Below are 14,526 nucleotides of genomic sequence, written 5' to 3' on the forward strand. Positions count from 1 at the left end.
CAATAAAAAAATTGAAAGTCAAATTCTATGTATTCAATAATGAAATATAGGTTCTTACCAAAAGTGAGTGAGTAACCATGAAATAAGAAAATGACTCATTGAATGTGACTGGGACAAAATAACAACCTATTAAACTAGGATGATGGGTTGAAACAAAATCAACATATTTCTAGTAGACCCCTAAATGGTGATTTCTATATAAAAGTATTATACATGTATAGAAAATTAAGACTAAAATTTTAGTGAAATTAATTAAATAATTAAACTTTCATGCCCTCTTTGGATTCTATAAGTCTAGTAGTTGTATTAAGCATTGAAAGCTCGATCTTTTGATACAGCAAAAACCACACTTGTAACACACTTTCCCTTTAATGATTTTAAGAATTATGGATATTGAGCATCAATTTTTAAGTAATCATTGTCTCAACAACAATGTTAAGATTTTTTTATAAAATATTCAAACAAAATATTTTCTATTGGAAACATCCTTTCTATTTAATAGAGTTGGGGTATACATATTCAAACAAAAAGTGATAAACAATCAATAAGGGAGGGCCTATCTTCCAATTTTATTTGGAATTCTCAATCCTCCCTAAAATTCTTATCCTTGTTATATATAACTAGATGAGGATATAAAATTCACATAGTGTTTGTCATATTAATATTTTTAATATTTTATAGGAACTATAAACTAAATGTTGATTTTTTCTTACACTCCACAATTGACAATGAAGCAAGTAAAGATTTTCATAGTTGTTTGAGTTTCATGTATTTAGAGGTGTGTAATGAGACTATAGCCTCTCAATTTATCTATAAAATTTTATTTGAAAAAAAGGTGTAAAATTGAGCTTTAGAGAATATATTCTAGGTTCTTTGAAGTAAATCGACACCTTGTACATTTGAAAATGTTTACATTCCACATAATGTTGATAAAAATATGATCTGTGCTTAGAGAAATGAAAAAAAAAAAAAAAAAATGTTATAATTTTTTTAATTAAATCCATTTCATTATTTCTATGACTTAAAGATGTTTAAAATCGATTTTCTTAGTTTATTTATTTATTTTTAAATATAATAAATCAATAGAATACAAAAAAATTATAGAAATAAATAGAAAATTCAAATTGATAATATAATACAACTAATGTCAAGAAATAGAAAATAAGATACACTTTACTATAAATTAAGTTTTTAAAAATAAAGATAAAAATAAAAAATTAATAAACATCATCAAATAAATTGATTATTTCTACTTTATTTATTCCCACTCCCACTGCCACTACACTCCCCTATATTGTGTTTGTTACTTCTCCAATGATTCCCCCTTAAGGAACTATGATAGGTGTTGTGTCTTTTCCTTCTTAACTCTATTCATGTTGGTGTGAATGTTGGCCCTATTTTACTTCACCTAACCATCCCATTAGTAGTTATCTCTTCTCCTATTTCAATCCCTTTTGAGTTATGAGGCCTCCTTTTTCTCCTTAACTAGGAAAGTTAATGCTTATGTGCCTTATTTATCCCACTCTAAGATTGTGTCAGGTGGATTAGAGGATTTTGAGGAGGTGATATGAGGTAAATCCTCCTTTTATGGAAAGGTTTTGCATTTCAAGTACTCCTATCCCAAGTCAAATCTAGAATTCTCACTTATATTGTATTGTCCTTCAAAATTAGTCATAGTACACTTGAATTTCTAGATGAGAGGGAACTTTCTTTATTAGGAAATTTATTTTCTTTTAAACCCTATATTGATCACTTAAGGAGTGGGTGGCTTCTAGTTGGGCCCTTAAGTGAATTTTTAAAATTAATTTGATGTCACATGGAATGTTCTTATTTTTCTTTATAAATAAAGTAGACTTTATTTTGGTGGTTAGTAATGGTCCCTCAACTTATGGTAGAAATAATAGGAGTATTTTGGATCCAATTGGTGCTCTAGCCTAGATGTATCTTCCCCTACTTGTTTGGGTCTTCTAATAGAATTTATAAATAATGATGTTCTTAGGGGGTTAGTGAACATTTGTGGGTCCCTTATTTCTATTGACATAGTCACCCATTCAAAACTTCATCTCCATTTTTCCAAAAAATGTGTTAGTGTAAAGCTCCACTTAGTTCTTCCAAATTACATCACCTTGGAGTCTAAGTGCAATTCCTTCCTACATAATCTAGAGTAGAATTTAAAGCTAATTTTTTTTTCCTATGTTGTATAAAATATGAGAACATTAATAACTCTTCCAAGGAAAATAGAAAGAATCTTTTCCATGTATTATTGAGTCCACTTATATTGGTGTACTTGTGGTCTTCCCCTTTTTAGGCTTCTAGTTTGGGTGTTAATTCAAGGTCGAGATTTCTTAGTTCAAGCTAGGTATCCTTATGGTGGTTCTTCTTCTCATCTTGCTAATGCCTACCATGTAGGAAATCAATTCTTTAGGTAATTTTAGGAATGGTGGGATATGTATCACCATTACCTTGATGGGAACAATGCCTTGAGCATCATTTATATATCATCTTGAAGGAGAAAAAACTTCCCTAAGTTAGAAGTGAATCTATATGAGGAACCCCAAAGCATTTCAAGGCCAGGGTATATTTCAATTGACAATTGAGAGCAATACAATTTTCCTAATGTGAATTCTCTGCTTAGAATTATTCTAAGCTAGAGGAATTACTATGTAACTACTTCAAGTAGTCTAGAATCACAATTTTTGGCAAAGGAAAGATCCACACATTTTAAGGGGAACTAATTGGAACAAGAAATCCATCTAAACCAAAGAAACAAAGAATAATAGATTCCAAGAAAGTTTGGGATGGATCGATCAAATATGCAATAGAGCAATGGATGTGAAAAGCTCACCCTATGATTTCTCTTTGTTTTGTGATTGCAATAAAATCAGCTTGAAGCTAGGTATTATATCTCTATAGCATATAGCAATGGGGTCAATCATTGTGCGAAGAAGGCTCATTTTTTATATGGTGACCAGCAATAAAGGAAGATATATCCCTGTAACTTATGGTGATCATCGGTAGACAACATGTCATGGATTTGGTTGTGGTGATAACTGATGAGGCTATCAATAATAGTTATGAAAATGGGTAAATGAATCAAGATGTGAATTTTTCACTATATGTTATGGAAAAATGAATTATCAGAGATTGATGAAATGGCATTCTAGTATAGTGAATGGTGATGACAAATCTTATGTCACTATAGGTTTTGATGGTAAGGAGTTTAGTAATTGAGTTAAGTGATTGATGGAAGTAGTATTTTTTTTATTGTGATAAAGATAAATTTACAAAGTTGGTGAGGCAAAAAAATATTCATTATCACATTTTGGTGCAATCAGGGTGGCAATTAATTTTTATGATTGTGAAGCTACGAAGATAACTTAATAGTTAAATAAAACAACTATCACAACATTGCAAGAAACTCACTAAACTCTCAAATCAAATTTTTAAAGTAGAGATAATCCTTAATTCACAACTTTGCAATTTATATTCATATGATGAAAGATAAGTTGTGAAGCTACAAAAAGTGACCTGGGTGGTTAAGTGTACAGTCATCACAACATCATATAGTTTCATAGTGTTATATGTCTAATAGTTGAAAATGTAAGGAAACTTGCAAAAAATAATAAAATTGTTTCCAAATAGCCCATAATAGATCTGAAATAAATACATAATTAAAATCCATGTACAAGAGAATAGACAAGAACCTTCAAAAATTGTGACACAAGATATACCTTGGGAAACCCTCATTGAGGAAAAAACCTAGCCTCCAAAAGTATCCACCACCATGTATTATTCAGCAAAAACACCATTGCAATACAACCATGAAATACTTCAAAGCCATAGCCACAAATTAGCAATCCACATGAACAATCATGAATCCACACATCCCATGCCATGCTTCCAACCTTCATAAATTCTCCCTTGGCTAACTTGTCAAGCCTTGTCCTACTTGAATCGTTCTTTTTCCCTTTTATCTTCTCACACCAACAACTACCCTTCTGGCTACTTATATAGTAACAAGTCCCACAAAACCACCAAGTGGTATTACATAAACCATGTGCTAAAAACATGTGCTACCTAACTCATTAACCCCACATTTAATATTGGAAATTTAACTCTTTTCTTCACTATTAAATAATTACATAAAGGGTAAAAGCACAAACCTATGTCACCTTTTATAAAAAAAATGGGATATCAGAATGTGATAGTTCAAAATAAATGACAAAAAATGGTATTTGTATTTAAAATATGAAGATGATGTAAACTGAAAAAATGTGTAGAATTGGATGAATTTTATTCCTATGATTTTTTATAATTTTTTTGAGTAAGAATTTATTCATTTTATTTTATTTTGAAGTCCCTTTTTTAACTGTAAAAAATATAGGGTGTAGTTCCCAACAAACAAGTATATGCAAACCATTTTTTTTTGTTCTAATTTGAAAATATCTTATAGATGACATGTATAGCTAGTGAACAAAAAAAGAAATAATTAATGTTGATGTATATTTTCTTTGTTATAAGTACTCAAGTTTGACCTTATCAAAATCCAATAGTTTTTTGCTCCTGTCAAAACTTCCCTATCAAATCTATACCTTCTTGAAAAGAAGCTACATATTCATGAAGAGGATTCTCTCCTCTAGAGATAAATATAATTTTTTTATTTTTTTGATATGATTTACTTTTTTTTTTTTCCTTTCTTGAAGTAGCATCTTTTGAAATGTTAAAATATCAACTTATAATATTTTGAGTTTATAACATATTATAACTAATAAAAACACTCAAAAATTTATATAATGATGATATTCAATCTATGATCTATAAAAGGGTATTTTTAGTTTTTAAAAAAAAATGAGTTTTGATAAAGAAATGAGATTTGACCAAAACAAACTCATCAAGTATATCCCATGAGAATCTTTACATGTTGCACATGTTCGAATGTCTTAATGGGAAGAGATCTTCTGAGAGGGAGGGGAGAGGGGGGGTGAATCAGAAGTACTAGCCTTTTAACCACTTTTTATACACTTAATGACATATAACTAAAATTTTCATGCATGCATATAAACATTAAACAATCATGTGAAACAAACATGCATCACCACATAACACTTGAGATTTTGGTGACCTAGAAACCCTCCAAGAATAAGAAGGTAAAACCGGGGTGGGGATGATACCCACAAAATTACTGCATCAATTAATTTCAACCACTTCTGATGGTTTGCCCTACTAAATGCATGCCCTGTTAAAGGCTTTACACTATGTCAATAGTGACCTAGTTAAAGGATTTACAAACACTTTACATGAAGTGTTACCCTGTTAAAGGATTTAATCACCTTTTTAAAGGATCTACAAGATAGTTGTTAAGCTAACCTATCAACATAGGGTTTCCTTTCTAACACATTGGCTAAAGAGTATTAGATATAATAAACCTAATAGTGTACAATCCTTGATTTCTAAATATAGGCACTTGATCTACTTTCCCTGATCTTGATCTCCTAAGATTTGATATACATTCGTATCCCTTGCTTTGTTATTATCAATTGAATGTCTAACTATTGTCCTTTCCACTTAATCTTTGATACCAAAGCTCTATAATGACCTTAATAAAAGCCTCTTCTATTCCTTCTTGTCTCCAACTCTCCTTTAATGGCATCAGAACTCTCTTATAAAGATTAGTGGATAATTATGCATCCTTAGATAAAGTGTCCCTGCTCAAAACCTAGAAATTCACCCATTGGCTGGATGCAATTCCAATTTTCTGATTGGCTGCATGAGGATCGCATAGGTAAATGAAAGGATTTTATCTTATCTCCTTATCTTGTCATGAGTCATGCATAACCATTTTACATCTTGGTTTGTATTGGCACAAACTCTTATGCTAATCCTTCATTGCTCGGCTCATAAAGTAATACTAATGCTCGGCACCATCTATTCTAGATTGCTTGGCATCCACTGTGTTTCCTATGTTACTTGGCTCCTACTGATTTCTAAGTTACTCAGCTCCTATTAACTTCACAATGCTTGGCACACACTGTCTTCTAATCTACTCGGCACATGTTGAATTCTGTATAGCTTGATATATACTCAAATGTGTTCTTCTTGGCATCAACTATAGTTTGCTCGACACTATATGTGACTCGGCACATAAATAAATTTTGGCTCAGCTCCCGTTGTGTACTTGGCATGTATGATGAAAATGGTTAAGTGTGTTGACACTCATTTGTCAATCTTATTTATTGGATCAACAATCTTCCCTTTTGACATGAGTTTCAAAAAACACTTAACTGATCATTCATTATCTAAACCTTATGTGTACATTCTTCACTTAAAAAATGTCAAAAAAAAAAATATTACACCTTATAACTCCCCATAAGTTGATTATGCCTTGTCATGTCATGAATTCTAATGTCTTCTGCCATTTTTCTTATCTTCTCCTTTAATATATCCACCTTAGATATTATCTCCCCCATTTTGACACTAATGTCAAAGGGTCCTAAATGGTAATGCCATGCTTGGCCAAAAATGTCTTATTTACCTCAAGGAGTATTTTGAGAGCTGCATCCTAGTTATTCAGGGAAATATCCAATGACTTTTATTGGATTACAAGCTCTGTTGCTAGATCAACAAGTCCTTCATGTGTAGAAATATTTGGATCCTTCTTTAGGACTATTTCTATATACATTTGCTCCTTGTGTAATACTTCCAAGTGATGAGTGATAGGGGCTTGTATTTACATAAGCTTTTCTTTAATAGTGGCCTCTTCTGCTAATAATGCAGCTAATTCCCTCTGAGTGTGAAGTGTTTGAGAAAATTTCTTTTCACTCTGTGTAGGATCTGAGGGTAGTTGCATGCTAGAGAGCTTTAATTTACTCTCAAGGTTCAAATTTTTTTTGATTTATTTCTTGTGTGAACTTGGAAGAATCACACAATTTTCTATAAAGGGAAAAGATGTTCCCTAAGACAATCTTTACATTATCCAATTTCTTAGCTAGGTCAACCTATCACAAAATTATATTATTAGCTATCTTCTAGTTGACCTTACCTACAAACTTCTATTCTGACCATTCCATTAGTTTTACATTGGTATCATGGTCTTCATTATTCACTTGGCCAACTATATCAGATAGTTGTTCAAGAATTGGCCTGTTTGGATTTGGAGGTTGTAGGCTGAAGGCATCCATGAATATATCTTTGATCTCATTCATTTCTTGCTTGTATTTGTAGTCTTTCCTCATTTCCTCTTGCCTCCTCTTATCCAATGCACTATGTATTTCATTCATATTTTCATCATTTAGAGTGCTTGAATCATAATAGGGTATTTTAATTTCTTCATCAAGCTTAGGAATGCCATAATGAATGGTCTTGGCTACCCTAGTAGAACTTGAGCTTGGTGTACTGACATGTAAGGTCATCATTTTAGTACTTGGCTCCTGAATAGGTTTGGTAGGAGTTCATATTTTTGGCAATTCAACCAAAGTTTGTATTGCAGACTCCTCCTTATCTTGCGTTTCTTCTTTTTCCTCTTCTTCTTTCTTGGCTTCTTCTTCTTCTTGTGTCACTATTGCTGGAGGTATTCTTGTTGTTTGTACTATTGTACCTGTGACTTCCTCTATTGTTGCACTCGGCTCTTGATGAGCTTGAATGGCTATTCTTGGTGGTGATGGAGGTGGTATAAATGTAAGCCTAGTAGTTTGAATGATTTGAGGTGGTTCTTGTGGTAAAACCTTGGCTTTTGTGAGTTTGTCTACTAACTTTTGAAGATCATCTACACTAACCAATATGGGACTTGTACACAATTGTGCTTGTAGAGTTGTTTGGTCAAGGATCTTAGTAAGATCCTCTGTAGTTAATGGATTGATGTTTTGACATGTGGTGTCAACAACATCCTTAATTTTTATGATTTCTTCAAGTTTGGTATAGAGTGAGGAGGACTAGGAGGTGAAAGTTGTGTGTCTTGCACACTTTTCTACTCAACAATACCTTTGTCTTCATCTTTTCCTTCCTCCTCTCTTTCAACCTTTTTCTCTTCTTTTGTCTTCTCTTCTCTCCTCTTCCTTCTTTCCTCAGGTTTAGTAGCAGCTTCTTCTTTATACTCCTCTCCAAGAACATCTTCAGTCTTCTTATATAAATTCTTCCATGATCTTGTAGTTCTTTGTACAACTTCTTCAAAAAAAAATTTGTAAGATGGAGAATGCCCTATATTTAGGTGTAAACCTTTTATTATGTTGTTTGACTGCTTGAGTTACCTAATCCTTTGTCAAATTAGGCAGTATGTTTGCTAGGTTGATTCCCTCATCTCTTTCTCCATCATTAGATAGAAATGGCATCTGTCTTCTACAATTTTAGACAATTCCTTTGGCAATTATCCATCTAGTTCAAGAGGTGTATACTTGAACTGTGCCATTAGTGCATAGATTGATTCTTCAATGTTACTTTATTCCTCTCTACTTAACTTATTGAAATCAATCCCTTTTATTTCACTTAAGTCTCCATTCCTAATCTTCTCACATATTATATCAACTAAAGACTTAGGAGGATGACTTACCTTTTCAATCTAATCTTCTTCAATAGTATCAAGTTGAGCTACATATCTTCTCCTTTTCCTTGGCTCTTCTTGTGCCTTCTTGACTAACTTCTTCTTCTTTTTTACTTCCTCTTTGGCCTTTTGTGTAGAGGCCCTTGTTGTGGCTCTAGTTGTTGGCTTCTTGGGTATTTGCATGGAAAATTTCTTTGGTGAAGGCTGAGAAGCAGGGGGTGTCTTTTCCTTCCTTTTGATGACTCTACCTTTGATGGGTGCTTCCTTGGTTTCTTCTTCCTTGGCACTCTCATCTTTGTCTTCACCTTGGCCTTGTGATGATTCAAGTGGCCCTTGTCCTAGCTCATCCTTATCTTTCTCTTCATCATCCTCTTCTTCTCCTTTACTGATTTTCTTTGCTAAGCCTGCTGCACTTGTTTCTTTAACACCAAATTTCTTCTTTATCTTCCTTGCTAGCTTGTCCTTCTTCTTCACTACTGAGGCTATCTTAAGTTCTATAAAAACTCTTGATTTAATAGTGTCAAATGTTCCAAATGCCTTTATAGATTTTTCCATTTCCTCGACAAGTAATGTTGTGATGGCTACAGAAGCTTGGTCAACATCAAGCTCATATCCCAATGGTCTAATCCATCTTGCTCTTGGAAGGACTGCTTGAATGTAAGTATAATCGATGTCAATTAGAAAGCATATGTCATTTACATGCTCTTCTACTAGTGAAACTAGTATCCTCATTCTTTTCTTCATTGCATTTTTGAAATCATCAAAATAGATAGACATTCAATCATCAAAGCTATCTCCCATTTGTGCAATGAAATCATTTATTTGATCAACAATGGTTCTATTCCGACTCCAGTTGACTTTTCCAAATGAAGGGAATTCATTCATCACATAAAAGAACATACAAACTAACATTGAATTAAATTTACACTATGCTCCCTTAGACTTTCTAATAGCTCCAAGGGTTTCATTGATCTGTTGCAACATGAGCTCTGCAAGGTCATATGTGTGGTCTTTCTTGATAAGCTGATATGCCACATCCACTGCTATGTAGGGTACACTATTCAACCTACTAGATTGATAAAATTTATGTGATATGATCCTTACAAAAAATTCTAGAAGGGGATTAGTTATGGTATCTGTGGTCATGCCTCTATTGTACCATTTTGCACTTGTGTTCTTCTCAATTGTTTCCTTCTTTTCACTTCTGAATGTCTTGGGCCGATCTAGGGTTGGAAAACCTATAACCCTATGAACCATTTTCTTGGTAATCTTGACTGGTCCTTGTTCTAACCAAAATGATCCATCATGGATTCTGCTAAGTATTATGTGTATCCATTCAATTTTGAGTATGATTGGAAAAACTAGGGCTTTGGTTAAACCCTTCTTCTCTATGATAGAAAACTCATCTTTCAAGATACCATTATTATAGAGTTTGTCAAAGGCATTAAATATTTCCAAGTCTCCTATGGCTCCTATTTTACAGTTATAACATTTTCGCACCCCCTAAACCATAACAACTTTTTCAAGGATGGCGGATAGGGCACCAACAGGATCACTTTTATATGCAACTTCTGGTATAGGTCTAAACTCAGGTTGCTTAACCTCATTGCTAACAAGTTGAATCTCATGGCTCACTTTTCCTTGGGTTGTCTTTGAACTAGACACCATTTATATCTAAACTAGGGTTTGATGATTAAAGAAAACTTCACAAACTGTAAAACTTAGCATTTGAAAGAAATACCTAGATAAATGCTTAGATCACATGGGTAGATGCTGAATTGCTGCAAAATACTGGTTGAAAGATTGAAAATCACTCAATCATGCTCCTGGTAATCACTCTTCATTTGAATGGCTAAAAAATGAATTGATTTTCACCTTTAAGCGACACAAAAAAGTTGCACTCAATGCATTTTTGTACTTACACATGTTACTCAGCTTCCAAAGGTTTTTCAACTCAGTAGTTGTACTTACTCGACATCTACATACTTTGTTAATAAGTTGGCCTCCTCTTGACTTCTTAACTCAGCATCCAAAGTAGTTTCACTTAGCATCCAAAGAAAGCTTGGCATCATCATTCAAGTTCAGTCTTAGCATCTTATCTCATGCAGATTTATACTTTGCAGTGCTTCTTCACGGTTTAGGGTTGATGTGTGATACTTCCTTATATGTATTAGCCCTATAGGCTTATCTTGTGATTAGTTGGATTAGAAATGATCACTTACCCTCATGGGCGAAGTGACCCTTTCATTAGATGTACTTGGTCCATCCTTTTTTTTCCATGTCTTCTTCATATTTGTTCTGATGTGTTTCACATTAATCTTTTCTTTGCCCTTATTTACTTTAGTCTTGGGTGCCTTGGCCTTTGTTGGACAATTCGTACTGACATGTCCAATTTTCAAGCAACTGAAGCAAGTATTTTGGTTCAACCATCTTTTATAGTTCCCCTTGAAATGTGTTCTTATTCAGTTCTGGGGTATATGTCCATACTCTTGACAATAGTGACAACTTTTCCTTGTATTGTAGTCCCAATTGTAATGGTGTTCTTAGTTGTCCCTTCTTAGATGCTGATTTGGTGTCCACATAGACTTTGATCTACACTCAAAGGCTCTATGTCCATACTTTTTTCAATTATGGAAATGTCCATCAAATATTTGTGTCCTTGTCACTTTGGACCTACAATCTTGTGTCATATGTCCTTGCATGTTGCACTTGTAATAGTAACCCTTGCTTTTGGGTGTGTTAGGCTGATTAATCCTTCTACTCCTACAAACATTAGTAGTATGCCCCTTTTTATTATAGTAATGACAAGTGGGTTTAGAATCTTTATCTTTGTCACTTCTTTGCTCAACACTCTTTGATGATTCACCAACTTCAGTGCTATTGTATCCAAGTCCTGATGTATCATGGGCTAATCTTGAGGATTTCAGAAACTGTTCAAAGTACTTGATGGCTTCACTTGACTTGTTGAGATTCTCTACTATTTCTTTTTCTCTGTTCAATTCATTCTGCATTTGTTCATTCTGCATCCTCAAAGTAGAGATCTCAATATCCTTCATATTGAGTTCATGATGAAGGTTCATCATTTGGGCAAGTGTATCCATCTACATGTTTGAGGTCCTTGTTAATTTAGTACACTTTTCTTCAAGTCTTTTTGCAAGATTTCTTTTGTCATCTTCCATCATAAATCTATCCTCAACTGCTCTTTTCTTTTGTTTAGTGATTTCACACAGCATCATGGCGTATGATTCATGCTCTATCTTAAGAGTTCTTATCTCTTCTACTTGAGCTCTATTTTTCTCCATCAGTTCTACTATTGCTGTATCAAATTCTTTGGAATCTCCTTTGGAAAATACTTGTTTGGTGTCAATCTCCTTGTAGTGAATATCATTTTTGGCTATAGATATTTCCTTCCTTCTTTTTAAGGATTAACTTAATTTCTCTCTAGCTTCCTATACCTTGTGTAGAGCGAGATGCACATCTATCACCTAGTTTTCAATGATCTTCCCAAGTTTGAAGACTTCCATCTTCAGATCTTTTCCTCCAAGCTATTAGGCTTCTCCTTGAGAGAACTTAGCTCTGATACTAATTGTTGGAATGTCTTAATGGGAAGAGATCTTCTGAGAGGAGGGGGGGGTGAATCAGAAGTACTAGCCTTTTAACCACTTTTTATACCCTTAATGACATATAACTAAAATTTTCATGCATGCATATAAACATTAAACAATCATGTGAAACAAAAATGCATCACCATATAACACTTGAGATTTTGGTGACCCAGAAACCCTCCAAGAATAAGAAGGTAAAACTGGGGTGGGGATGATACCCACAAAATTACTGCAGCATTTAATTTCAACCACTTCTGATGGTTTGCCCTGTTAAAGGCCTGCCCTATTAAAGGCTTTACATTGTGTCAATAGTGACTTGGTTAAAGGATTTACAAACACTTTACATGAAGTGTTACCCTATTAAAGGATTTAATCACCTTTTTAAAGGATCTACAAGATAGTTGTTAAGCTAACCTATCAACATAGGGTTTCCTTTCTAATACAATGACTAAAGAGTATTAGGTATAATAATCTTGATAGCTTACAATCCTTGATTGCTGAATATAGGTAGTTGATCTATGTTCCCTAACCTTGATCTCCTAAGGTCTAATATACATTTGTATCCCTTGCTTTGTTCTTATTTACTAAATGTCTAACTACTGTCCTTTCCACTTAATCTTTGACACCAAAGCTCTGTAATGACCTTAATAAAAGCCTCTACTATTCCTTCTTATCTTCAAGTCTCTTTCAATGGCATCAAGACTCTCTTATAAAGATTAGAGGATCATTATGCATCCTTGGATAAAGTGTCCCTACTCAAACCCTAAAAATTCACCCATTGGCTGCATGCAATTCTAATTTTATGATTGGTTGCATGAGGATCACATAGGTAAATGAAAGGATTTGATCTAATCTCCTTATCCTGTCATGAGTCATGCATAACCGTTTTACATCTTGGTTTGTATTGTCACAAACTCTTATGCTAATCCTACATTGCTTGGTTCATAAAGTAATACTGATGCTCAACACCATCTATTCTAGATTGCTCGACATCCACTGTGTTTCTTGTGTTACTTTGCTCTTACTGATTCCTAAGTTACTCAGCTCCTATTAAGTTCACAATGCTTGGCACACACTATCTTCTCATCTACTCAACACATGTTGAATTCTATATAGCTCGGCATATACTGAAATGTGTTCTGCTTGGCATCAACTATAGTTTTCTCAGCACTATCTGTGACTTGACACGTAATTTTTTTTTGGCTCGACTCCCTTTGTGTACTCAGTATGTATGGTGAAAATGGTTAAGTATGTTGACACTCATTTGTCAAGATTATTTATTGGATCAACAACACATCCATCTAGGTGCTCCTAGATACAACATTACATAATAAAATAATGCAATGTGTGCAACACCCATTATCTCAACAATCTCCCACTTGTTGTATACATTGCATAGGGTGAATCTGTAGCCACATAAATGAACAAAGGAACAATCCCTCCTAGCACATCCACCATCATGGATCAAAGTACACTAGTGTTCCATCTTGGTACCTGCAACAAAATCAAAGTATCCAACATCTCAAATATGAATCATCTCACCTCCTATTATGCCATTACCATCGAACATACATAGAAGTCATCCAAAGAGAAAACCATCTGACCTATCACATTAGAAGATCATAAAATCTTGTACCAACTAAAATTTCAAGAACAAACACCTAATCCAAAGGTAATCACATGTATCCATAGTTGTCAAATATCCATAGCTGAAATAGTACCCACACCAAGCCCTAAACCCATCCAACTATCCATACCTTCAAAGGTATACAAAGTGTCTACAAAAAATCAACTCAAAACATCTCAAATAAGTGAATCCATGTAGTCTCAAGCACATCCACAATACATAAACCAATAACATGCAAGAAAAAATCTCATAACAAGTCTCCAACACTTTCCCAAATTATCCACAATCAACAAAGGATAGAGATAAAGAAATAACCATGTCATCTCTCACATGATATACATTAGCACAAACTAGTGGTCACAATCTCTAACCAATTTAAAATCCAATGTAACCAAAACTAAACATCCAAGAGGATAACCAATACCAAAGAGAAATCATGCAAATCATAACATGTATCATGTCCTTCTACACACACATCTAGATGTAAACTATGCAAATATGATCTCCTCCATAAAACTCCAACCAAGAAGCCTCAACAATACCCAAACCATACTGTATAACTAATCATGGATGCAAGCCTCTCACAAGAAGATAAAACTCACAAATCATTACTAATCCAAGGAATATGACCAATATAAAACCATCTCCCAAAATCAACCAACATAAGAACATATGAAAATAGAGATAACCAATGCTAAAACATCACTCAAATGAGCCCTTTAGAACTAATTCATGTACTATAGCTCAAGATCCATATCCAT

Source organism: Cupressus sempervirens, chromosome 1 (genome assembly GCF_028749045.1).
Source record: "Cupressus sempervirens isolate cs-2001-9-10 chromosome 1, ASM2874904v1, whole genome shotgun sequence".
Classification (NCBI taxonomy): domain Eukaryota; kingdom Viridiplantae; phylum Streptophyta; class Pinopsida; order Cupressales; family Cupressaceae; genus Cupressus; species Cupressus sempervirens.